This window comes from Pleurodeles waltl, chromosome 1_2 (assembly GCF_031143425.1).
Source record: "Pleurodeles waltl isolate 20211129_DDA chromosome 1_2, aPleWal1.hap1.20221129, whole genome shotgun sequence".
Lineage (NCBI taxonomy): Eukaryota > Metazoa > Chordata > Amphibia > Caudata > Salamandridae > Pleurodeles > Pleurodeles waltl.
The window spans coordinates 1,005,136,632-1,005,163,548 of record NC_090437.1 but is presented as its reverse complement, the minus strand read 5'-3'; positions in this window follow the sequence as shown (position 1 = coordinate 1,005,163,548).

Sequence of the window (26,917 nt, the reverse complement as noted above, 5' to 3'; positions counted from 1 at the left end):
AGCTATAGGCCAAAATCCACAGCTAGGCACTTTGCAAAAAACAGGCTAGTTTTCTATAGGAAAATGTGATGTGTCCATGTTGTGTTTTGGGGCATTTCCTGTTGCGGTCACTAGGCCTACCCACACAAGTGAGGTGCCATTTTTATTGGGAGACTTGGGGGAATGTTGGGCTGAAGGGAATGTGTGGATCCTCTCAGATTCCTGAACTTTCTGTCACCAAAATGTGAGGAAAAGTGGGTTGTTTACCAAATTTTGAGGTTTGCAAAGACTTCTGAGTAACAGAACCTGATGAGAGTCCCACAAGGCACCCCATTCTGAATTCCCCTAGGTGTCTAGTTTTCATAAATTTCCAGGATTACTAGGTTTTCCTAGGTGTCGGCTGAGCTAGAGGCCAAAATCCACAGCTAGGCACTTTGCAAAATGCAGGCCAGTTTTCTTTAGGAAAATGTGATGTGTCCATGTTGTGTTTTGAGGCATTTCTTGTTGTGGGCACCAGGCCTACCCACACAAGTGAGGTACCATTTTTATTGGTAGACTTGGGGAAATGCTGGGTGGAAGGAAATTTGTGGCTCCTCTCAGATTCCAGAACTTTCCATCACCGGAATGTGAGGAAGTGTTTTTGCTTTTGCCAAATTTTGAGGTTTGCAAAGGATTCTGGATAACAGAACCTGGTGAGAGCCCCACAAGTCACCTCATTTTAAGTTTGCCTAGGTGATTAGTTTTCAGAAATGTCCAGGTTTGCTAGGTTTTCCTAGGTGCCAGCTGAGCTAGAGGCCAAAAACTAGAGCTGCCACTTTGCAAAAAACAGACCAGATTTCTTTGGGAAAATGTGATGTGTCCATGTTGTGTTTTGGGGCATTTCCCGTGGCGTGCACTGGGCCTACCCGTACAAGTGAGGTACCATTTTTATCAGGAGACTTTGGTAAATGCTGGGTGGAAGGAAATTTGTGGCTTCTCTCAGATTCCAGAACTTTCTGTCACCAAAATGTGAGTAAAAAATTGTTTTTTTGCCAAATTCTGAGGTTTGTAAAGGATTCTGGGTAAAAGAACCTGGTGAGTGCCCCACAGGTCACCCCATTCTGGCTTCCACTACGTGTCTAGTTTTCATTAATGTCTAGGTTTGCTAGGTTTACCTAGGTGCCGGCTGAGCTAGAGGCCAAAATCCACAGCAAGGCACTTTGCAAAAAACAGGCCAGTTTTCTTTAGGGAAATTTTATGTGTCCATGTTGTGTTTTCAGGCATTTCCTGTTGCGGGCACTAAGCCTACCCACACAAGTGAGGTATCATTTTATTGGGAGTCTTAGGGGAATGCTGGTTTGAAGGAAATGTGTGACTCCTCTCAGATTCCAGAACTTTCTGCCACTAAACTGTGAGGAAACGTGGGTTGTTTGTCAATTTTTGAGTTTTGCAAAGGATTCTGGATAACAGAACCTGGTGAGAGCCCCACAAGTCACCCCATTATGAATTTCCCTAGGTGTCTAGTTTTCATAAAGGCCCAGGCTTGCTAGGTTTTCCTAGGTGCTGACTGAGCAAGAGGCCAAAATCCACAACTAGGCGCTGTGGAAAAAACAGGCCATTTTTCTTTATGAAAATTTGATGTGTCCATGTTGTGTTTTGGGGCATTTCCTGTCGCGGCCACTAGGCCTACCCACACAAGTGAGGTACCATTTGATTGGGAGACGTGGGGGAATGTTAGGTGGAAGGAAATGTGTGGCTCCTCTCAGATTCCAGAACTTTCTGCCACCAAACTGTGGGGGAACGTGGGTTGTTTGCCAAATGTTGAGGTTTGAAAAGAAGTCTGGGTAACAGAACCTGGCGAGAGCCCCACGAGTCACCCCATTCTGAATTCCCCTAGGTGTCTAGTTCTCATAAAGGTCTAGGTTTGCTAGGTTTTCCTAGGTGCTGGCTGAGCTAGAGGCCAAAATCCAGAACTAGGCACTGTGGAAAAACCAGGCCAGTTTTCTTTCGGAAAATGTGATGTGTACAAGTTGTGTTTTGGGGCATTTCATGTTGCGGGCACTAGGCCTACCCACACAAGTGGGGTGCCATTTTTTTGGGAGACTTGGGGGAATGCTGGTTTGAATAAAACATGTGGCTCCTCTAAGATTCCAGAACTTTCTGTCATCAAAATGTGAGGAAAAAGTGGGTTTTTGCCAAATTTTGAGGTTTGAAAAGGATTCTGGACAACAGAACCAAGTGGGAGCCCCACAAGTCACCCCACTGTAAATTTCCCTATGTGTCTAGTTTACTGAAATGTCCAGGTTTGCTAGGTTTTCCTAGAGGCCAAAATCCACAGTTAGGCACTTTGCAAAAAACAGGCCAGTTTTCCTTAGGAAAATGTGTTGTGTCCACGTTATGTTTTGGGGCATTTCCTGTCACGGGCACTAGGCCTACCCACACATGTGAGGTACCATTTTTATTGTGAGACTTAGGGGAATGGTGGGTGGAAAGATATGTGTGGCTCCTCTCAGATTCCAGAACGTTCTGTCAACAAAATGTGAGGAAAAAGTGGGTTTTGTTGCCACATTTTGAGGTTTGCAAAAGATTCTGGATGTCAGAACCTGGTGAGAGCCCCACAAGTCAACCCATTCTGAATTTCCCTTGGCGTCTAGTTTGCTGAAATGTCCAGGTTTGCTAAGTTTTCCTAGGTGCTGGCTGAGCTAGAGACCAAAATCCACAGCTAGGCACTTTGCAAAAAACAGGCCAGTTTTCTTTAGGAAAATGTGATGTGTCCACGTTGTGTTTTGTGGCATTTCCTGTTGCGGGCACTAGGTCTACCCACACAAGTGAGGTACCATTTTTATTGTGAGACTTTGGGAAATGCTGGGTGGAAGGAAATGTGTGGCTCCTCTCAGATTCCAGAACTTTCCATCACCGAAATGTGAGGAAAAAGTTTTTTTTTTGCCAAAGTTTGAGGTTTGCTAAGGATTCTGGCTAACAGAACCTAGTGAGAGCCCCACAAGTCACCTCATTCAAAATTCCCCTAGGTGTCTAGTTTTGAGAAATGTCCAGGTTTGCTAAATTTTCATAGGTGGCAGCTGAGCTAGAGGCCAAAATCCACAGCTAGGCACTTTGTAAAAAATAGGCCAGATTTCTTTGGGAAAATGTGAGAAGTCCATGCTGTGTTTTGGGGCATTTCCTGTTGCGGGCACTAGGCCTACCCACACAAGTGAGGTACCATTTTTATCAGGATACTTGGGTAAATGCTGGCTGGAAGGAATTTTTTGGCTCCTCTCAGATTCCAGAACTTTATGTCACCAAAATGTTAGGAAAAAGTTTTTTTTTTTGCCAAAGTTTGAGGTTTGCAAAGGATTCTGGGTAACAGAACCTGCTGAGAGCCCCACAAATCACCCCATCCTGGATTCCCCTAGGTGTCTATTTTTGAAAAGTGCACAGGGTTCCTAGGTTTCCCTAGGTGCCGGCTGAGATAGAGGCCAAATTCCACAGCTAGGCACTTTCCAAAAAACACGTCTGATTTCAATGAAAAAATGTGATGTGTCCATGTTGCGTTTCCTGTTGAGGGCATTAGGCCTACCCACACAAGTGAGGTATCATTTTTATCAGGGGACTTGGGGGAATACAAAATAGAAAAAGAGTGTTTTTGCCTCTTGTCTCTGTTTACATTTTTTCCTTCCAAGTGTAAGACAGTGTGTAAAAAAAATGAGAAATACCCTGTAATTCACATTCTAGTATTGAACCCCGTAATTCAGAGATGTGCAAATTACCACTTCTTCTCAACACCTCATCTTGTGCCCATTCTGAAAATACAAAGGTTTCCTTGATACCTATTTTTGACTCTTCATATTTTACCTAATAAATTGCTGTATACCCAGTACACAATGAAAACCCATTGCAAGGTGCATCTCATTTATTGGCTCTGGGTACCTAGGGTTGTTGATGAACCTACAACCCCTATATCTCTCAGGAGAGTCCAGAAGATGTAATGATATATTGCTTTTGAAAATCCGACACCGCATGAAAAAGTTACAGGGTAAAACGTGGAGAGATATGGCTGTTTTTTCACCTCCATTTCAAAATGTCTTTAGTTCATCTGTTATTTTCTGTAGGAAAACCTTGTAAGATCTAAACCAATGGCCCCTTTCTGAATTAAGTGAATTTTGTCTACATTTCAGAAACGTTTAGCTGCCAGGGATCCATCATTGCTTTTACACCCATTTCTGTCACTATTTGAAAGGAGGCTAAAAGTACAAAAAATAGTGAAATGGGGTATGTCCCAGTAAAATCCCAAGAATATGTTGGAAAATGAGGTTTTCTCATTCAAGTCTGCCTGTTCCTGATAGCTGGGCAGATGGTGATTTTAGCACCACAAACCCTTTGTTGATGCCTGTAGGAAGGTAGCCTCTTTCTAGTCTTGTTACCCCCACTTTTGGCCTGTTTCTGAGTATATGTCAGGGTGTTTTTACTGTCTCACTGGGATCCTGCTAGCCAGGGCCCAGTGCTCATAGTGAAAACCCTATGTTGTCAGTATGTTTGATATGTGTCACTGGGATCCTGCTAGCCAGGACCCCAGTGCTCATGCGTTTGTGGTCTATATGTGTTCCCGGTGTGGTGCCTAACTGTATCACTGAGGCTCTGCTAACCAGAACCTCAGTGTTTATGCTCTCTCTGCAGGCTAGTGACTAATTTTACCAATTCTGATTGGCACACTGGTACACCCGTATAATTCCCTAGTATATGGTACCTAGGTACCCAGGGTATTGGGGTTCCAGGAGATCCCTATGGGCTGCAGTATTTCTTTTGCCACCCATAGGGAGCTCAGACAATTCTTACACAGGACTGCCACTGCAGCCTGAGTGAAATTACATCCACGTTATTTCACAGCCATTTCACACTGAACTTAAGTAACGTATAAGTCACCTATATGTCTAACCCTCACTTAATGAAGGTTAGGTGCAAAGTTACTTAGTGTGAGGGCACCCTGGCACTAGCCCGGGTACTGCCAAACTAACTTTCCGGGGTTTTCTCTGCAGCTACCGCTGCGACCAACCCTCAGACAGGTTTCTGACCCCAGTCCCAGGAAGGCAGAACAAAGGATTTCCTCTGAGAGAGAGTGTCACACCCTCTCCCTTTGGAAATAGGTGTGAAGGGCCTGAGAGGAGTATCCTCTCCTGGCCTCTGGAAATGCTTTGAAGGGCACAGATGGTGCCCTCCTTGCATAAGCCAGTCTACAATGGTCCAGTGATCCCCCCAGCCCTGCTCTGGCGCACAACTGGACAAAGGAAAGGGAAGTGACCACTCCCCTGACCAGCAACTCCCAAGGGGAGGTGCCCAGAGCTCCTCCAGTGTATCCCAGACCTCTGCCATCTTGGATGCAGAGGTGTGAGGGCACAATGGACACCTCTAAGTGGCCAGTGCCAGCAGGTGACGTCAGAGACCCCTCCTGATAGGTGCTTACCTTTCTCAGTAGCCAATCCTCCTCTGAGGGCTATTTAGGGTCTCTCCTGTGGGTATCTCGTCAGATAATGAATGCAAGAGCTCACCAGAGTTCCTCTGCACTTCCCTCTTTGACTTCTGCCAAGGATCGACCGCTGACTGCTTCAGGACGCCTGCAAAACTGCAACAAAGTGGCAAGAAGACTACCAGCAACATTGTAGCGCCTAATCCTGGTGGCTTTCTCGACTGCTTCCTGGTGGTGCATGCTCTGAGGGCTGTCTGCCTTCACCCTGAACTGGAAATCCCAAAGAAATCTCCTGTGGGTTGACGGAGTCTTCCCCCTGCTACCGCAGGCACCAAACTTCTGCATTACCGGTCCTCTGGGTCCCCTCTCATCTTGACGAGCGTGGTCCCTGGAACACAGGAGCTGGATCCAAGTGTCCCCGACAGTCCAGTGGCCCTTCTGTCCAAAGTTGGTGGAGGTAAGTCCTTGCCTCCCCACACCAGACAGTAATCCTGTGTACTGGGTGATCTGCAGCTGCTAGGGCTCCTGTGCACTTGTGCAAGGCTTCCTTTGTGCACAGCCTAGCCCAGGTCCCCAGCACTCCGTCCTGCATTGCCCAACTCGTTGAGTTGGACTCCAACTTCATGTGACTCCCTTTTGTTGTGCTGAGATGACCACCATGCTCAGATCTTCTGAATGCCAGTTCAGGTGCTTCTGAAGGTGCTGCCTGCTTCTGCATGGGCTCTCTGTGTTGCAGAGCGCCCCTCTGTCTCCTCCTCCAAGGGGCGACCTCCTGGTCCTTCCTGGGCCCTGGCAGCATCCAAAACCTTTAATCACAACTCTTTCAGGTAGCAAGGCTTGTTTGCAGTCTTTCTGCGTGGAAACAACTCTGCTTCCTCCAGCACGCCATGGAACATCTTCTGACCAAAGGAGAAGTTCCTAGCACCTTCCGTTGTTGCAGAATCTTTGGCTTCTTCCACCCGGAGGCAGCACTTTTGCACCTTCATCTGGGGTTTAGCAGGCCCCTGCCCCCCTCGACACTTGTGTGACTCTTGGACTTGGTCCCCTTCCTTTGCAGGTCCTCAGGTCCAGGAATCCGTCTTCAGTGCTTTGCAGTCAGTTGTTGTCCTTGCAGAATCCCCTATCTCGACTTTACTGTCTTTCTGGGGTAGTAGGGTAAATTTACTCCTACTTTTCAGGGTCTTGGGGTGGGGTTTCTTGGACACCATTAGTGTTTTCTTACACTCCCAGCGACCCTCTACACACTACACTAGGCCTGGGGTCCATTTGTGGTTCGCATTCCACTTTTGGAGTATATGGTTTGTGTTGCCCCTAGGCCTATTGTCTCCTATTGCATTCTACTGTGTTCTACAGTATTTGCACTACTTTGCTAACTGTTTACTTACATGATTTTGGTCTGTGTGTATATTTTGTGTGTTTTACTTACCTCCTAAGGGAGCATATCCTCTCAGATACTTTTGGCATATTGTCACTAAAATAAAGTACCTTTATTTTGAGTAACTCTGAGTATTGTGCTTCTTATGATGTAGTGCTATATGATATAAGTGGTATAGTAGGAGCTTTGCATGTCTCCTACTTCAGCCTAAGCTGCTCTGCTATAGCTACCCCTATCAGCCTTAGCTGGTAGAACACCTCTAATCTACTAATAAGGGATAACTGGACCTGGCACAAGGTGTAAGTACCACAAGGCACCCACTATATGCCAGGCCAGCCTCCTACAATGCCATTTTCAGAGAAAACCCACAAGCCTTCTTCTGCAGCCCTTTTTTCAATTTTTTTGAAAAAAACAAAGTTTTTGCTGTCTTTTGGCTAATTTCCTGGTCTCCTGGGGAACCCACAAACTCTGGGTACCTCTAGAATCCCTAGGATGTTGGAAAAAAAGGACGCAAATTTGGCGTGGGTAGGTTATGTGGACAACAATTTATGAGGGCCTAAGAGCTAACTGCCCCATAATGGCCAAAAAAAGGCTCGGCACAGGAGGGGAAAAGGCCTGGCAGCGAAGGGGTTAAAGATGGTTTGGTCAATGGTACTATGAGTAAAGTTATTTATTTGATCAATTTTCCTACCAGAAATGAGGTGCAATACCTTCTAATTAAATTTGATCAGATTGACAATGCAAAGCAGATTGGAAGGTCTATTGCACTTTTTTGCTGTGAAAGGCTATTACCATTGATAAATCATAAGGTTTAAGTTCAGAAGTAGCATGTATTAATATTGGTAGCACCATTTTAAAGGAAAGTGTGTCATATGTTGCTTTCTCTGAAGTTAGAACATTGTCTGGTTTGTATATAGTTGTATTTTATGGCAGCAGAGTAAACACAGACTCCATTTGTGTTACAGAATACAACCAATTAGGACATGTTTACGCTTCTAATTTAGGACAGTATCTTCTTTATGAGAAAAGGTCCATTAGTCTGAAGCAGAAAGTTTTAAAGCAGTGTACTGATGGTGTTGCAAGGAAGGAAATGAAAGAGACAATGGAAGTTGCTAAGAAATAAACATTTGAATAATTATGGCAATATTTTAGGTTTTCAGTTGTCAAACTGTTGTGAACTGGTATGCTAATGTTGTGGTGAACATGTTTGCATTACCTCATTTTGTAGATGCAATTCAAGAGAAACAACAGAAAGTATTGTGATTAGCAATGTGTAGGTTTTTTTAACCATCTGTGTAATGAGAGGAACAAAAATACATTCTGCATCAGTAACTTGAGACACTGTAGATCTATGCAGCGGATCTGTATAGTTTACTCAGAGTACTCAAGAAGATGCACAGGAGTTTTTAATGGTGATATTTGGTGCCTTAGAAGAAGAAGTGATTCCTGTAAATGACTTGTTTCTCATGGCACTGTGAATGTGAAGATTGTTCAAACACACTCTACTACACAAATAGAATCTGAATGTTTTATTTATTTAACATTACCAGATTCCAAAAGTGTAATTTTTGACACAATAGTGGAAAAAGCTAACAAAAACAATGTATGTCCAAATTGTCAAATGGGTGTTCTCTCAACTTTATATGTAGCAAGTAGTGGGAAGTATGTTATTTTAATGCTACAATGATGCAGGACAGATAGTAGTACATTATCTACTGAGATTACTCACTTTGAACTATGAAAAATATATATCTCTTGTAAAACATGTACTACTGTTGCTATCATTTCTCATGCAAGAGTTATTATTAGATCTGATTCTCACACTGTCTATCTAAAAAGTAAAAGTGGATGGACTGAATGCAGTGACATTGCCTTGAAAGTCGCACCATTCCTATTTTTGATTTCTGAAACCAAAGTTGTAAGGGGTGTACAGGCTACATCCATCTGCAGAAAACACACAAAGCAACTGAGTAATCTTGCATAAGTTAAAGTTCTTTCTTGTGTACACTGAGCTGCCCCTCAGCGGTTTACAGACATGGTGACATGCGCTCATATGCTAACACTTAGGAAGACTCAGGGAAGAAATGATACCACATGAAGAATATCTGGATAGGCAATGTTGAGAATAAGCAACTTTTAATTAATAATAAAATGAAGGGTGTATGGTCTCAATTTACAGCTATAATTCAGGTTGGAATGCCTGCAATTTAGGGCCAGATTTAAGGAAAAGTGGTGCAGCGCGGTGCTGTGCCAAAATTGGCAGTGCCGCGCTGCGTCACTTTAGAAACGCAGGGGTGCGCCGTATTTAAGAGAATATGGCGCACCCCTCCATTTCCCTATGCGCTGGCACTAAATTTGGCTACCAGCGCGAACACAGACATCCGTGCACCATCGTGCAAGGATGTCTGCGTTGAGGGGTGTGATTGTTTATGTGCGTGAAGGTGTCCCTTCCTGCACATAAACAATCACTAATGGCGCTTTGGCACTTCTGTGTGTGCTGCACAATGCAGCACACACAGAAGTGCCAAAGCGTCATTTTCAAATGATCGTTTATGTGCAGGAAGGGACACCTTTCCACACATAAACTATCATGTTTGGCATTTTGCTCTTTCTATGCCTGCAGCAGAATGCAGCACGCATAGAAAAAGCAAGATACAAGGAGGAATAAAAGTATTCCTCCTCATTGCACCCTGCTAACACCACCCCTGGGGGTGGCGTTAGATTTTGGCGCTGCCTCAGGTTTACAAAATTTCATAAATCTGAGGCAGCGTCAAATTACAATGGGTGTTGCTGTGGCACGTCCACAGCAACACCCATTGCACGCCCCTTCCACAAACAGTGCCACGTGGGAAGAGACCGTATTTACAAGGTGGCGTTAAGCCACAAAACATGGCTTAACGCCACCTTGCAAACACGGCGCTGTGCTTAACGTTACAGGAGTGTCACAAAAAGTGATGCTCCCGTGGCGCTAGGAGCCTATAAATATGACCATTAGAACTCATGCCATGTGAAAAAAACACATGCTCACAAACAAATCCAAGCAGACGATAATCTGTGCAAGGATGTGCCGAGACAGCAGTAGGTGTCACCGTAGATGCCTAGAAGCTGCTGTTACAGCAGTCTTGGAGCTATTCCTCTGACTTCTTCATCTGGTTTCAGAAGTCATGATAGAGCATGCCCCATGGTTGAAGCCCATTGCCAAGGTGAGCAGCAGCAGAATCTGGAGAACCCTGTGCTGTCTGCCGGAGCAGAACCTATTCCGCATCGTCTCTCTTAGGGCTAGCTGTGGGCAGGCGGCTGTACGAATCAGACACGCTGTGCCCCTGGATGCACTGGGGTCATGGCACTGGCAGCGAGAGCTGCAACTGTTGCTATCCCGAGACGAAAAGTCTGCGTTTGAGAATTTCAGCACAGAGCCTTGAACCAGCAGATTACAAATCAGTAGATGCATGCTCCACTAGGGCCACCCACATGGCCACTATTCACTCAAAGATCAGAGGCATGTCATGCAGGTGCCTCCCACTCGTGCCAGGCACATCCTGGAGATATCTTCCCTGCTTTATCACTTACGTGTCACCTCCAATGGTTGCAGTACTGGAGGAAGTGTATTTTTGCAGGCCCCAGGTGTAGGGGGCCACGCCCCCTTTTATAATATTAACTGCACCCCCTGGGACCTGGTCCATGTCATGTCATGTCATATTGACCTTTATTGCTTTCCTGTATTGAAGATCAGGTGATTGTAAGCAGGTTTAGATTAATGCAGCAAATCAAAAGGGATCATATTGAGGACAGCCCTCATAGAGAAGCTCATTCTATTGACAAGTACCTTCTAGTTTTCTTTGGGAAAATACGTAGATGCAATTCTTCTGAGAACTTACATGCTCTTCAAAGGAGCTACCAAGTGAAAAATCGCTTTCAGCAATGCCTGTAAATTCCAGTACTAATGCTGGACTTTGCTATCGCAGAACTTCAATATCTGAGTAATCACATGCTATACCAGTGTTTAGGAGGAGTGTCTTCAAATGAAGTCATGTATCACTTTTGCTTCTATTCCGAGGAGTAGAAATTCCACCTCTCAAATTTACGGGGACTATTATTACCATTTTCTCACGGCTCCACACTCCCTAAATAGCTTCCCCCTCATCGAGTGGATTTAGCATCAATCATTAACATGAATATTAACATTTGTAATTCACTTCTGGCACCTTTGTAAACAAAACGGATCTCAATATGAACATAAATAAACTGGTCCATTCCTTCTAGGGCTCCATAAATTTAACTTCTTCGCACAGGCAATCTTCTTAGTTGTCTGTTCCTGCCACTTGTCCTACTTAAAAGACAATCCCGGCCCCTCTGTACATCTACCCGTGCGACGCCTGCCACTACCTTTGTGACCCCTGCGACAGAGGTGGCAAAAACAGTGCCAGGAATACAGCTGCAACTAGTCCTTACGGTCAGCGGTTGGGGCTCCATTGTTTGTTTTCTATTGATTTTTAGTACACTAAAAGTGAATAATATTACATTATTCACTATTAGTGTAACAAAACATGGAGTACAATTAGCTGGAATATGACCTTCCCTGGCAGCTGAGGTAAGTAAAGTCTATTATTTGGGTTCTTGTGGGTGAGACAGTGTGTAAGTGAGAGAGAGTGTGTGTAAGTGTGAAAGTGTGCATATGTGTACGTATGTGTGTGAATGACAGTGGAAGTCAAAGGATGTGTGATGCCACTTCTGCTACCCCTGTCATTTTGGTGAATTGACATCCGTGCCCACAGTGTCATTAATCTGTTTTAACTCACGCTCACAATAGCAACTCTTCCATTTTCTCAAATATCAATTGCTAACCCTTAAAATAACATCCTGCATTATCAAACTCCTTGTAGGAAAGTACCCTTTTTTGCCATGGTTACCCCCATTTTCTGCCTGATATCAGTGGGTTTGACTGTGTTCACTGGGATCCTTCTAACCAGGACCCCACTGATTATGCTCTCTCTCCTCTAAATGTTGTCACTGCATAATGGTAATCCAGTATTTCACCCACAATTGGCATACTGGACCCCCAGCATTGCCATTTCTGCCTTCTGTGGTTTTCCAGGCAGCCCCAGCTGCTGCCACCTCTCAGACAGGTTTTGGTCCTTCTGTTGCTTGAGCAGCTCAAGCCCAGGAAGGCAGAACAAAGAACAGAGGAAATAGGTTTTGTAGGCTTGGGAGAAGTAGCCTCCCCAAGCACCTAGAAATGCTTTGAAGGGCACTGTTGGTGCCCTCCTTGCATAATCCAGTCTACACTGGTTCAGGGATACCCAGTCCCTGCTCTGGTGCGAAACTGGACAAAGGAAATGGGAGTGACCACTCCCCTGTCCATCATCCCCCCAGGGGTGGTGCTCAGATCTCCTCCAGAGGGTCCCTGGGTTTTGCCATCTTGGATTCCAAGTTGGCAGGGCACTCTGGGAGCATCTGAGTGGCCAGTGCCAGCAGGTGACATCAGAGCCCTCCCTTGATAGGCGCTTACCTGTTAGCTGATCAGTCTCCCTTTCAGAGCTATTTAGGGTATTTCTCTTGGGTGGTTCTTCAGATTCGGATTGCAAGACTCCAGCCGGAATCCTCTGCATCCTTTACTTCACCTTCTTACCGAAGAAACTGCATCTGGACCCTCCAGGAACTCTACAACTGCAACAACGAAGCAAAGACGACTTTTGAAACATTGTATCTTCAGCTCCTGCCAGCAACTGCAACTGTTTCCCTGTCGTGCATCCTCCGTGAACAGCCTGTCTCCAGCCTGCACCAGAAGAACAAAGCAATCTCCCTTGAAGTTGAGTCACTCTCCTGCTTCAGTAGGCACCTCTCTGCAATGATGACCGGTTGTGTGGGACCCCTCCCCTGACAAGCTGCGTGGATCCTGCACCACGGGTGGTAGACTGAAGTGGTTCCAATGGTTCTGATGTACAACTGTCCAACTTTGGTGGAGGTAAGAGCTTGCCTCCCCACGCACGACAGTACCCCGTGCACTGCATGTTTTGCAATTGCCCAGGCTTGATGTTATCCTTCCACAATGTTCTTTGTGCACTGTGCAGCTCTGGCCCCCAGCTATCCTTCCTGCTATGCACATCTTCCTGCGCTGTTCTCCGGTGGCATGGGAACCTTTGTTGCAGTGCTGCAATGGCCTCCTTTTGTATCTCCTTTGTCCCCCTGCTGTGGGACTCCAGTGCATGCTGCCTGGTCTTCTGAGGGCTCTCTGAGTTGCTGAGAGCCTCCTCTGACTCCCCCTCCTTGGTAGAGTCCACCAGGTCCCTCCTGGTCCCTGGCAGCGCCATTTTCCACCAACTGCGAACTTTGCGTGGGCCAAGGCTTGTTGGCGGAATCCAGCAACGCAAACCAGACTGCAATCATCCATCCGGCGTGGGTCATCATCTGCACCAACCAGGAACCTACATCCATCTTCTTGGGTGCAGTACTGACTGTTGTTCTTCACCAGTGGTTCTTCTTTTGCACCTTCATCTGGGTTAGCAGGGGCTTCTGTTCTCCCTGGACTCTTCAGTGCTTCTTGGACTTGGTCCCCTTCTTCTAGGGTCATTCAGGTCCAGGAATCCATCATTGGTGTCTTGCAGTCTCCTCTGGTTCTTGTGTGTTCTAGGAAAGTTACTGTGATTTACTTCTGCTTTCCTGGGCTCTGGGTGGGTTCTATTACTTACTCTTGGTATTTTTCTAATACTCCCAGCGCCCCTATACACACTACAATTGCCTAGGTGGGAAACAGACATTCGCATTCCACCTTCTTAGTATATGGTTTGTGTTCCCCCTAAGCCCATTTCTAACTATTGTGATTTTCACTATTTGCAATGTTTTCTAACTGTTTTACAGCTATTTCTGCATACCAGTGTATATAATTTGTGTATTATTTACCTTCTAAGGGAGTATAGTCTCTATGGTATTTTTGGCATTTGTGTCACCAAAATAAAGTACCTTTATTTTTGTAACGCTGCGTATTTTCTTTCATGTGAGTGAGAACTGTGTGACTACAGTGATATTGCATGAGCTTTGCATGTCCTAGATAAGCCTTGGCTGCTCAGCCACAGCTACACCGAGAGAGCCTGGCTTCTAGACGCTGCCTACATTTCACTAATAAGTGATGACTGGACCTGTTATAAGGTGTAAGTACCTTAGGTACCCACTACAAACCAGACCAGCCTCCTTCACTCCTCCCAGTAAACATGGTCGATAGGAGCAGGCAAATGCCAAACATCTGTGTCATGAATTGTTTAAGTTTTTATTTGACAAATATGTGGCCTGTGGGAGGGCCGTAGACAGCAGCCAAGGAACTCCACGAATCCTAGAAATTGTGGAACATTTAATATAAAAGTAAATGTTGGAAATCACATCATTATTATACTGCAAGCGTCGTACTATAGCTAACAACATTGTTTACCCACATTGAAGTGCCATAAAACGAAAAATATTAGTAGCCAGTGGCAAACGTGAAAAACAGCCCTGGATTCTCACACTTGTTTCAATTGAAATGCTTCTCCACAGGTACGAATGGACATAGTGAATATTTAAGTAATCATCCTAAAATGTGGCCATATCATATGTTTTGAAGGTTGATTTTCTTGCAATGTGCTATGTTGTGTCATGTTGCGTTACGTTATGTTCTGTTACGCCTTCTATTTGTATATCTTTGACATGGCATTCGGTAGTGCTTACTGACAAGACTAAGGTGGCCATTCATTCTTTTAGGCATGTACAGAGGAGCAGCAGACTACAGCGTGTGTTTATACAAAAGCCCAGCTAAAATAGGCCTAGTAATGCAATTGGTAGCAATATTGTTTGAGACAGGGGCACTTCCAAATGATGAAATGCACCAGAAGAGCAAAACTAAAGTACAGGAGCAAATGCAGTGGCATCAGCAGACGTTTTGCAACTTATAAACTCAGGAATTCTGCATTGCTGCTCTGTATTTACAATGAATGTGAAATTCAATACATTTGTGCAACATTATATGTGAGAAATTTCCACCATTTGAAATAACATGAACTTTTGCAATATTTATGCCCACTGGTGACGTGAAACAGTAGAACATTTTTGTTAAAAGGCATACTCTATTTGAATATCGTTCCATAACTGTTGTATACAGGATTAGCTCGTGCCAAGAATAGTAACAAGGGGGTCCGGGAAAAAAACGTATTACGGACTTTATGTATTTTGCTACTGTCCCGGAAATTATTTGTGTAATTGCTGGAAGCTTTTTTTGCTAATCACACACTGCCCTAGTTGGTGAGCTTGAACGGGTGTCCAGTCTTCTGGGCTACAGTGATCATAGTAAGTGCTGCCCTATGGTTCCACAACCCCCAGACATGGGAACTCATCTTGACAGTTGCCATGGTACATTACGTTCTTGTTGAGATGTTAAGATATGTTGATGATGATTATGAAGATGTGGAGCTCTCTGGTAAAACTTAGATTCTAGCATTGGAACAAGAACTGTGGTGCTAAGACTGACATACTGAAGCTGGATAGGAGCTACTATGTCAGGGTGGTGCAGAGTCACATTTACAGACCTGTGTCGGACAGGCGATGACCATTGATGCATGATAAGACAGATACAGCATCTCAGGCATTTGCTGTGGCAACAGAAAAGTTCCCGGGCGCCCCTGTGGACATTCCTAGCTCATGTGCATAAGAAGAAGATGGCCAGTGTAAGTGAAGTGAACATGATAGCTGGGAGTGTATTTCATGAGTCTGTCGGAGAAGATTGTGAAATGGAAGAAAGAGAGGCTGGTAATAGACAGTGAATGTATGTGCCAGGTTACGTAATACATATGAGCATTTAAGGATACCATGGATCAGACTAGGAGCCTGATGTAGAAAACAACAGGTCACAAACAGTCGGTGCAGACTGTATCTTGGCTTTTTGCATCCTGCCATTCATTTTGCCATGTGACCTATTTACTAATGTGGCATGTCCTAAATTGTCCAGTTGTAGGGGTCACAGAACAACCTGCCTGATGAATATTAATTAGGCAGCTCGCTATTTGTGACCCCCCCCCCGTGATTTGAGACCCTCCGTGAACATGGGCATGGTAGCATGAAAGAACCAGCGCAGCAACATCTCTGCATTTGCATTCCCAAGCATGAAACATTTTTTAGCATGTAGATGTAGAAAACAACAGGTCACAAACAGTCGGTGCAGACTGTATCTTGGCTTTTTGCATCCTGCCATTCATTTTGCCATGTGACCTATTTACTAATGTGGCATGTCCTAAATTGTCCAGTGGTAGGGGTCACAGAACAACCTGCCTGATGAATATTAATTAGGCAGCTCGCTATTTGTGACCCCCCCCTGTGATTTGAGACCCTCCGTGAACATGGGCATGGTAGCATGAAAGAACCAGCACAGCAACATCTCTGCATTTGCATTCCCAAGCATGAAACATTTTTTAGCAAGCTCTTATCCATTAAATGTAGATAGTTTCCCATTTGGGAAAACCTCGTTGGGAGCAGGTATTGGTCTCCTGATGAAATTCCTAAAGGTAAAGCTGTTTAATGGAGACAAAGAGTCACCATGATATATCACATCCCTTTAACTCCTTGTGTGCACAGGACTGCTTAAAGCTGTCTGCACACACGGCATGTGCTGGGGAGGGCTCCAAGCCATCCTCACACCAACCCATGGGGGAAGCGCTCACCGTGGGTCTCCCCTCAATATGGATTCACCAGGGATGGGAGCAGAAGCGCTTCTGCTGCCACCCCTCACTGGTGATCTGATGACGTTGACATGCATGCCGCATGCTGGCATTGTCAGAGCAGTCCAGAGAAGCTATAGTCCATTTTCTTCCTGTGCAGTGGAGAGAAGGAGGTAAGTTTTCTTCCTGGGAGGGGTGAGGAGTGCACAGAGGCACCCTCAGGAAAGGAAAGGGCTTTTCCTTTCCCCCGGTGTCTCTTTGCAGGGTATTTCTGATGCACAGTCGGGAGTGGGTCCACGATCTTACAGCAGAAATGCACTCACTAGCACCAGGGATGATTCTCTGTGTGCAGGGGAGCAGCCCCTTGAGCAAGAGTTGCTCCCAATAATCATAGGCATTGTTTTTGGAATTTAGCAGGTGGTGTGCGTGGACTGGTGTCTGGGTGGCAATGTGTGTGACTGGCATTTGAATGGCGGTGTGTGAAGTGGTGTTTGGCTGGGGTAAGGGTCATTTCCCTATAGGGTACAATTTCTTACCTTTGCATTGTGTCCCCCCTTGGGGCAGATCGAATAATTGAGATGCTGATCTTTCCCTAAGGTCAGACTTCATAGTGTTTTACAATGTTAACTGTTTCATTTCTTGTTATCATTTACATTTGTGATTGTGATGTTTTATTTCTCCTTTTAATTCTAGTCCAAAGATTTTGATTTCCTATGCTGTGACTCTGACTTACAGTTTTGGCACTGATAGATCTGCAGTTTGTGTGGTTGCATGTGTATGGTATGAAAAGGCTTTTTATACTGTTTACTCCAAATGAGTATTAATGCCCTACATGAATGTGTTGTTTTGTACATGGTGTGATAATAGCAGCATGCTTAGCTTCTGTTTTATTGTATATAAAATTCTTCTTGGATTCGTGCATGATGTGTATTGTGTTGTCTTGTGTGTAATTTTCTTTTGTTTTTCCTTTCTAGTGGGATATCGTTGGTGCTTGCTGTTTCTGTGCAGAGTAGGTGCAGGTGATCATGAGTCTAGCTGTCTCTGGTAAGTGGGTGATATTATTCTAGAGTATATATCTCTTTGTTTGCTTTGTATTGATTGACTTTCCATCCATGTTACTATATGGCAGTAGTTCTACTTTCTGTTTAATAAAGCCACACTTTATTACTTATGTTACACAGTGTTTATTATTGTTGACTAATTTGTCATGTTACTTTTATTAGTAAGGAATATAGTTACCCACAGGATTACTGTTCAGCAGGTTGTTGATTTGCTTTTCAAATCTTCCTCTTACCATGGTTCTGAGACTGACTCCGCATGTGAGGCAGAAGAGAAGTCCAAGATTGTGGTCGTGAATTTTCTGTCCTAGAGGAATCATCAAATGATGAAGCCACTCTCAGTGTGGATGAAGTGCCTCTTTTAGAGGAGGACTCTGGTGTGCCAAGGGGCATCTGTATTGAAGCCTGGAGCTGAAAGGCTTCCCATTGTAAGTGCTGAACTCTGGGTTGCCCCAAACATGGTGCAGCCTATGTTTCCTGCACTTACAGGTGTTGCAGGGTGTAGAGTGAATACTAAAAACCTTTTCCCTATAAGTTTCTTTCAGTTGTTTATGGATGATGTATTTTTTGATGACTGTGTTAACCAGACTAATTTGCATGCCCAACAGCATTTGAGTAACAACAGTGTGAGACTTAAGCTTCACTCTAGAGCTAGCTGATCAACTCCCACAAGTGTGGATGAGTTGAAGAAGATCTTGGGTTTAACTTTTTTGATGGGCTTGATAAGGAACCCATCACTGTCTTAATATTGGTCTATTAGTCACTTGGTGGCAACAGCTATATTTTCTCCAACCAGGAGTCATGATTGGTATTTGCTTCTGCTTCGGATGTTGCATTTTGTTGTTAATGCTTCAGCATTTCCACAAGATCACCCTGAATGTGACTGTCTCTTCAAGGCCTGTACTTGATCACTTTGTACATCACATTTCAGAGATCTATGTCCTAGGGAAAGAAATAGCAGATGTGCCTTTGGTCTTGTTCAATGGGCATTTGATTTGTTTTTAGGCAGTACATTGCTATCAAGAGGGCACATTATTAAACTAAGATGTGTATGCTACCTGAGAGTAGTACTTGTTGTGTCTTTAATTTCAGGTTGTAAATTGGTAAATATCCCACTATTGAGCCCCCTGGTTGTCTGTCCATTTTTGGAGTCAGTGAGAAATATATGTGGGAACTCGATAGAGGACCATTTAACAAACAGAACCATTTATACATAAATAACTTTTCTATTGGTGTAAATTGTTCAAGGATTTGCTCAAAGTAGACACTGTTGCATATGGCGCAATCCACTCTAACCATAAAGGTTACCCTAAAGAGTTTGCTTGTAAAAAAACGTTGTAAGGGGCAGTGCCTTGAGTAGTGAAAAGCTTCTAGCTGTGAAATGTTCAGACAGGAGAGATGCCTACATGCTGACTATCATTCATTACAAAAGAAACTTAACTTCTGACTGTTTGGGGTAAGGTTGCTGAAGTAATCAAACCTGTGTGCATTTTAGACTACAATAAGCAGATGGGAGGTGTGGATGGAGTAGATCAATGGTTGGAGCCTTACAGTGCTGTTCATAAGTCATACATTTGGTATAAGAAGGTGGCTGTCCATTTGTTTCATTTGGAAGCTTTGAATGCTTTCGTTGTATTCAAGGATTGTTCTCCAGATTCAAAGCTGAGGTTTGCTCAGTTTCATCAGTCAGTGATAGGCAGCCTTGTTGTAGTAGTGCAGGCAAGTGTTCCCAGAGTTGGAGTGGTAGAAGATGTGGCTAGATTGAAAGATTGCCACTTTCCTGATTACATTCTTCCCACACCCTCCCAAAAACACTTCCCCTGTAGGAGATGCAGAGTCTGTATCGAAAGAGGCACATGGAAGGACAGTTGTACGTGCTACCACAATTGTCCATCTAATCCTGGGCTATGTGTGCTCACATGTTTTAAATTGTAACACATGCAACAGAATTACTGAGAGCAACTGTGAACATAAAAGTGATCTCACTGGTCTGTGTCATTTTATATTTTTTGTTTAGATTTCACTGTTGGCATTAGTGAGGTTTATTTAGACCTGTTGTGTTTGTAGCTATAATTTTCCATCTACTTCCAATTGGTTTGTGTTTTCTTTTTTGTTACAATAATATAATGGCTGTGTGCATGCACTGGCTCTTGGCTGGCCATGTCTGTGAGCTGAGCTTGGCTGGTGGTGTGTGTGGACTGGCTCTTTGACTGGTGCTGTGCATGGACTGGCACTTGGGTGGTGGTGTGCATTAACTGCCACTTGGCTGGAGGTGTTCATGGACTACCACTTGGCTGGTGGTGTGCCTGGAATGGTGTTTGGCTAGTCGTGTGCATGAACTGGTGCTTAGTTGGTGGTGTGCTTGGACAAGCATTTGGCTGTCGGTCTGTGTGAGCTGGTATTTGGGAGTGGCTTTTGAGTAGTGACTTGCAGCTGGTCACCACACACACTGCAAGCCAAACACCAGTCCACACACTCAATCAGCAACCTGCCAGTGTGATTGCTGTGTCAGTCATATGGGCATTTGAAAGTGATGGACCCTTGAATGGCTGTGTCTGTTGATTTGAGTGTTGTAATGTGTTGGGCTAGCAGCTGGCGGTGTGAATGTTCTTGAGTGTGTCACGCATGAAAGGTGTGTGAATGGCCTGTAAAATAGTTGGTGCCTTCACACATCTTTACAGCTCACTAGCTAAGAGTCATTGGTTCAGTTTTTTTAACTTTCAATTATTAACAGTGTATTTCATTTTTGTGAAATCCCTTGTTAATATAATCTGCATTTCCAAGCTTTCACTCTCCCTCGTGCCAAATCCAACCAGTATGTGTGTGTATTTGAGAAATAGATGGTTGTGAAGGAATATTTGTCTTTTCTGTCTTTCTCTGCAAGGGTGTACATTGTCTCTACGGAAAATCTACCAACTTCAGATATTTTCGTGACTAGACACCCAGGGGAGTACAAGGTGGTGTGCCTTGTGTGGATCTCATCAAGTTTTCTTGCCCACCATGCCCTGCAAACCACAAAATGTGACCAAAGGCACCCATTTTCCCTGCATTTCTGTGTATATTCGTCCGGAATCACGACACCGCAAAATTCCTAACACCCAGCGTTCTCTCACTTCTATCAGTAAAAATGCTGCCCCTCTTCTGTGGCTGGGTCTAGTGCCTGCAACAGGAATGGATAAAGCTAACATCAATGGGAGTCCTTGCAGAGGGACCCTTATTGACCTTGGTTTGGTTTATTCTGTCGCAGGCACTAGCCGCAGAAACACCATGTGCTATTTTTATCAAAAGACTTAGGGAAATGCTGGGTGCAGGAATGTTTGTGGCTCCCCACAGAGTTTGGGACTTTCCATAACAGAAATGTGAGGAAAATGTGTTTTAGTCAAATGTTGAGGTTTGCAAAGGATGCTGGGTAAGACAACCTAGTGAAAGCCACATAAGTCACCACATCCTGGATTCTTCTAGGTGGTTTTTTTGTATATGTTTGCTAAGTTTCTCTAGGTGCCGTCTGAACCTGGGCCCAAAATCCACAGTTAGGTCATTTAAAAAAAAGAGTCAGTTTTCAGTGTAAAAATATGATGTGTCCAGGTTGTGTTTTCGGCTGATTCCTGTCACGGGCACTAAGCCTACTCATGCAATTGAGGTACCATTTGTATCAGAAGACTTGAGGAAATGCTTGGTGGAAGGAAGTGTGTGGCTCCCCACAGATTCCACAACTTTCCATCACAGAAATGTGAGGACAACTTGTTTTTTAGTTAATGTTTGAGGTTTACAAAGGATTCTGGGTAATACACTCTAGTTAGAACCATGTAAGTCAACCCATCCTAGATTTCTCTAAGTGTCTAGTCTTCAAATATTTATAGGTTTGCTAGGTTACCTTAGGTGTCGGCTGGGCCAGGGACCAAACTCCACAGCTGGGCACATTGTAAAAAAGGGTCGGTTTTTAGTGGAAAATGTGATGTGTACATGTAATGTTTTGGGCTGTTTCCTGTTGCAGGCTCTAAACCTACCCACACAAGTGAGGTAAAAATGTTTGCAGAAGACTTGTGGGAATGCTGGGCGGAATGATGTTTGTGGCCCCCCCACATATTCTAGAACTTTTCATCACAGAAATATGAGGAAAAAGTGTTTTTTAGTCAAAGTTTGAGGTTTGCAAAGGAATCTGGGTAACACAAGCTAGTGATAGTCATGCACATCTCCCCATTCTTGATTTGTCTAGGTGTCTAGCTTTTTAAAATGTATAGGTTTGCTAGATTTCCCTAGGTTTAGGCTGAACTAGCACCCAGATTTCTCAGATAGGCACATTGCAAAAAAAGGGTCAGTTTTCAGTGGAAAAACGCGATGTGCTGCCTTTTGGGACGATTCCTGTTGTGGGCGTTAAGTCTATTCACACAAGTGAGTTACCATTCTTATCAGAAGCCTTGATGAAATGCTTGGTGGGAGGAAGTTTGTGGCTCCCCACAGATCAAGAACTTTTCATCATAGAAATGTGAGGAAAATTTGTTTTTTAGTTAATGTTTGAGGTTTGTAAAGGATTCTTGGTAATACAACCAAGTTAGGACCATGCAACTCATCCTCTCATAGATTCCTCTAGGTGTCTAATTTTCAAAAATATATAGGTTTGCTAGGCCCAAAAACCACAGCTAGGCGCATTGCAAAAAAGTGTCAGTTTTCAGTGGAAAAATGTGATGTGTCTATGTAGTGTTTTGGGTTGTTTCCTGTTGCGGGCACTAAGCCTACCCACACAAGTGAGGTAGCATTTTAGCAGAAGACTTGTGGGAATGCTGGGTGTAAGGATGTTCATGGCGCCCACAGATACTAGAACTTTGTATCACCGAAATGTGAGGAAAAAGTGTTTTTAGTGAAAGTGTGAGGTTTGCAAAGGATTCCGGGTTACAAAACCTAGTGAGAGCCATGCAAGTCAACCCATTCTTGATTCCTCTATGTTTCTTGCTTTCAGAATTGAATAGGTTTGCTAGATTTCCCAGGGGGCAGGCTGAACTACCTCCCAAAATGCATAGATAGGCACATCGCCAAAAAGGGTCATTTTTCAGTGGAAAATTGTGAGGCGTTTTAGTGATTTTGCTCGTCAAGAGCCACAAGGCAACTTTCTCTACATTCTGCTCATGTTCATTTCCATACAGTTCGAACTATTACTCTGTCCCTTTCTCCCCTTGGTCGAAATTTCTTTGAGGATGTGGTCTCAGGAATGATGTAGCTTCCAAGCAATTTGTATGGGCTTAATCATGGCTTACATAGCAGCCTCTTTCAACTTGACTTCCATTCTTAGGAGACTTCACATTTTGTGGGACCACAGAAGAAAATACAGGATAATCCTTTTGAATCTAACATGTTGAAGAGTGCTGGTCACATCGCTGACTCTGCTCCTATTTTTTTAGGATTGGGTCAATTCTTGGTGAGCATACAATCAGAAATTATCAAAGGTTCAGATTTAAGTCTTGTTGAGCATACAATGAAAAATTACTAAAGACACTGTTTAAATCATGAAGGACATTCAATAGAAGTAAGGACGTAAGGACTTATGTTCTAGATTCCCTTGATAATTCCTAGTGCCATTGATAATACAGGTCTGACACTAACTTCCTCACATCCCTTTTTGAGAAGTGCCTTTTCTATTGGACCATCCACTAGGCTGTGCTGTGCGGTGTTCTCCAACCTGATTGTGGAGTGTTCACAGTGGTATACTTGCTATTAACTCATTTTTTAATACAAAAAAAAACATAAACTTACACAAAGGTGTAGGTTTACCCTTGTAAATCAGGCACTATGTGTTTGTGTTGTTTGAGTAAGTATTGCAGAATTTACATCATGCACCACAAAATTTCACTCCAAATGTATGGTTAGAAGATGTACTTAAGCAGAATGTGCAATCATACAGTTGAAGAGGAATTTCCAAGCTTCTAGATAGTAGGATGGTCTGAAATGTTTCACTGAAGACATACCAAAGGCTGTGAACTCACCTTTTGCTGGTCTCTTATCTTTTATTCTCTGAGCAGAGAGTGGAAAGCGAAAATCTTAGTAGACCTTGTATGGGACATAGTTCACAGTAGCTGAGTTGAAAAACATTTTGTTATGTTTCCAAGGTACGTACAGACATTGCAAGATACTTGCAGCATGGCGCTTTAGTGCAAAGCAGGTTTGGCTTAGTGCAATAAACCTGGAGAGGGATTTGCATGATAGATTGTTTCAAATACCTTCAAATATGTTGCAATTGTTTCTTATTTTCACTTTGATTGCAGTTATTGCTGTAGTAATTCTGCCTATTTTGCTGATAACATGTATCCATATAATCTGCACTAGAGTAGAGATCAGTAGTTATTAAAGCATTTCAAAATAAAGTGTGGAATTCTTGTTTATGTTTTCCAATGCAGGGAAATTACTCTGGATATTACTAATACTAATCTTACTGTAAGTCTCACAGGACTGATCATTGCCCAGTACACGTTACCTCAGAGTAAGAGATGGGATGTGTTTGGTTGCAGTTTGTCACAAGTCCTTTCTCAGAATTAAAGTCTGTCAGTGTCTGTGCCTTTTTAGAAAGCTAGATTTTCTTAATCTGGATTATATTTGCTCTTTTGATAAAAATGTATCACAGCCTTTGCCAAACCAGTCAGGCTTTAAACATGCCATATAATGATGTCTCCTTGTCCTTGCCATAAACTTGAGATTTTCCTAGTTTGCAACAAGGAATTCTAGACTGTATTAATGACAAAGAGGCAGAAATAATATGACCTCAGTTCCTTTCTTTGGACCCCTCCTAACAGGTGATGTGTATGTGCACTACCATGTTACCACATTAGCATGTTGACTGTTGTCATGTTAACTCACTCTTTTTCTTACCTTGTAGTAGGATAACACAGATTTTTCTTATCTGTCCCAATCTATTACTTCTAGCTTAATGCATCTTCATCGTCCAAGGGAGAGATGTCAGTCACCCAAACTTTGGTGGTTACTCCTCTTCTCTTCTTCCAATGCACCTTTATCCCTCCTGTGTTCAGATTTGTTTTCTCATATTCTCAACTTTCATGCTTGATTGTCTTTCTTCTTCATTAAGCTATTACAAGAAACGTCATTGCATAATAGAAAGAGGAAGTGATCGGGACCTAAGCTATTATGTACACTGTTATGTACACTGGCAACACAAAGCTTCTTAGTTGATCTATGATTGCTGGTGAGAGTTAGAATTAAAGACAAATGCCATATGTTAGAAATGGAGTTTCTGGTTGTCAGAGTATTCATCCTGTACAAGCAGGAACCACCACTTGAATCAGGGTAAGCTAGATACACATTTAGAGATAATCTGTGCTCACCATTGGATAGCTTGGCACAGAGCAGTCAGGCTTATCTAAAGATGCAATATGTAAAGTATTTATGCAACAGATACATAGTAGCACAATGAAAACACCACAAAAAGACTCCACACAAGTTTAGACAAATAGACAATACTTTTATACATAAACCAAGAGCACAATGACAAAAATCCAAAGAGTAGAAGTTGAGTTATGAATTTTAGAAGAATAAAAGGTTTCTAGCTCTTATAAACAAATAGCACTTTAGGGGTTACTTGAGGTCACGCTGAACTGGGGCATAGTCAATAATTTAAGCTAACCGCGATGGAGTGTGGGCTGGGGACAGGAGTCCCACAGGCCTGGGGAACAGAGTGACCTTGATCCTGGTCGCAAACACAGGATGCATTGATTTTTCTCATGCAGTGCTGGCTATGCGTCGGCCGCAAAGCCAGTGCTGTGATGTGTCTGCTCTGAAGCCGAAACAATGAAGGGATGCATTGATCTTCCTTCAGGAGTGATGGTGAAGCAGTGATTCTGACACAGTTTTGATGCACTGGTTCAGAATCTGATGCACCAGGTTTCTCCCCTTAGTGAAGGGATGCGCTGAACTTCCTTCAGCAGTGATGGCAATGCGGTAGATCCAATGTGGAGATGATGCAATGTCAAAGTGCTGGTTCCAATTGCGATGTGCTGATTCTGCTCCCACAACAGGGTTGATGCATCAGTTGCCATTTTCAGCACGCAGGAGAAACACTAATTTCTCTGGCACAAATGTTTGTGTCCACTTCCAGTGAACCAGGCACAGGAGCAGTGGTAGAGACTTTGATATCCCTGATTCTTTAACAACAAGGGGCAAGTCAGCAAGTCCTTGGAGATCACTTAGGGTAGAAGATAGAGACCAACTCTCCCTCAGCAAAGTCAGAGAGCAGAAGGGCAGCACAGCAGAAAAGCAGTCCTTCCAGGTCAGCAGTCCAGTAAAGTGACAGTCTTTGAATCAGCACAGCAGTTCTTCTGACAGAGTCCAGTTGTAGGTCCAAAGGTGTCTAGTTTATTGGCGCCAGAGACCCAGCACGTATATCCAAATGTGCCTTTGAAGTGGGGATGACTGCAAAGAAGGGTATTTGAAGGCCACAAGTATCCTATTCTCCTCAGCCCTGGTTCCAGACTATCATTTGGGGGCAATCAGCCTTTTGTGTGGGGACAGGTACTACCTATTTGGGTGTAAGTGTCATCCCCTTCCACTCAGGAAGAATCAGAATGAAGATGAATGCAGATGAGCACTCAGACGCACCTAGCCTTTCTGTATTTGTGGCTGTCTAGAGGGAATGCATAAAGTGTAGCTGTAACTCACTCCAGACATATATTAGAGAAACAGGCTGCAGGCACACAAATTGTATGAGCAGAGACATGTCCACTTTCTGTGGACATGGTGGCGTTTTTAAAATAGTAATGTTAAGTCCAACTTTACCATTGAAGAGAATGTATCGTTACAATTCCAAAGATGTGAAACATGAGGCAGCTAGTCCTTTCTAATCAGGAATTAACGCTTAAAAGTGTATTAAGGAATTCCCAATGTTAGTCTATGAGAGGAGTAGGTCTCACAGCAGAGAAAAACAAATTTGGTTGGTTGTCACTACCATGACATGTAAGACTTAAAAGTACATCTCTTACCTTTTATTTATGTAGCACCCTGCCCTCTGGGTGAGCGAGAACCTATAAGGGTGTTTCAGGCTTGATAAGGGATTGTAAATGCTAAATTGAAGTGGCAGTCACACTGCGTATACAAGCTCTACTGTGGCACGCCTGAGACATGTTTGAAGGGCTACTTCTTGGGGTGGCACAATCAGTGCTGCAGGCCTACAAGTACCATTTAATTTACAGGCCCTGTGTAGATGGTATACCACTTTACAAGTGACTTACAAGTAAATAAAGTTTTCATCAATAAGGCAGAAAAACCTGCATAGACCATCAGCATTGGTGTGGTCTAGCCCTGGTCTGTGTTCTACCCTGAAGTCCATAATCTGTTGGATTCTCACCCCTCATTTGCATGTGCCACCTGAGAGGCCTGTGGACAGTCTGAA